Source organism: Macadamia integrifolia, unplaced genomic scaffold, assembly GCF_013358625.1.
Source record: "Macadamia integrifolia cultivar HAES 741 unplaced genomic scaffold, SCU_Mint_v3 scaffold2374, whole genome shotgun sequence".
Classification (NCBI taxonomy): Eukaryota; Viridiplantae; Streptophyta; class Magnoliopsida; order Proteales; family Proteaceae; genus Macadamia; species Macadamia integrifolia.
The window spans coordinates 74519-75355 of NW_024868669.1; the positions used below are offsets into that span (position 1 = coordinate 74519).

The following is an 837-nucleotide window of genomic DNA, read 5'->3' on the forward strand; positions in this document are numbered from 1 at the left end:
AATACTAGGAATTGATTAGAAAGAAGAGATCCAAAAAGTGGTGACCCTATACATTTGCTCTCTTTAAAACTTTTCAATATGGGTGACCAACATCAAAACCCTTCACCTAAATCTCTGAAAGATAGGTTCTACCCTGCTAGAACAACCAACCTTCCTACATAGTTGTACCACAAGCCGAGGGAAATAATTTTGAACTCAAATCTCAATACATCACTATGTTGCCCCACTTCCATGGGTTGACTTCTGAGGATGCATACCTATTTCTAAGGAAATTTGAGGAGGTATGTGTTCTAATTAAAATCTATCAGCTTTCTGATGATACTGTTAAGCTTAAGTTTATCATTTTTCCGTTAAAAGACCAAGCTAAGAGGTGGTTGTATGGGTTACCCATAAATTCCATAACCTCATGGGAACAGTTCACAGTTGTCTTCCTTAAGAAGTTTTTCTCAACTCACAAGACCAATAAGCTTTGAAGTGATATCCTTCAGTTTAGGCAAAAGCTTAGTGAGTCCTTTTCTAAACTTATGGAGAGATTCAAGGATCTACTCCAAGAATGCTCTCACCATGGCCTAGACTTATGGCATTTATGTCAAATAATTTATGAGGGTATTGATTACCCAACTAAACAAATGATAGAGTCTATGTGCCCTGAGGGATTCACATCCTTTATAGATGAAGGAACGGCATGGGAATTCTTACTTGACTTGGCTGACAAAACCCATGAGTGGGAATCAATCCAAGAGAGTGAAAGAACTATAGGAGGGAAAGGATATTTTGTGGATGGGATAGTAGCCAAGGAAGCCCATTTGGATAGCCTAATCAAGAGGATTGAGGCTA

At 38.5% G+C, this 837-nt stretch overlaps 1 non-coding gene across 1 annotated transcript; it reads right to left on the bottom strand.

Annotated features, from left to right (window-relative positions):
• Positions 1 to 464: 464 nt before the first annotated feature.
• On the bottom strand, positions 465 to 571 carry LOC122066403. The gene has a single exon (XR_006136352.1). It is a non-coding gene; the product is annotated as a small nucleolar RNA R71 (small nucleolar RNA).
• Between the last annotated feature and the right edge of the window lie 266 nt (positions 572 to 837).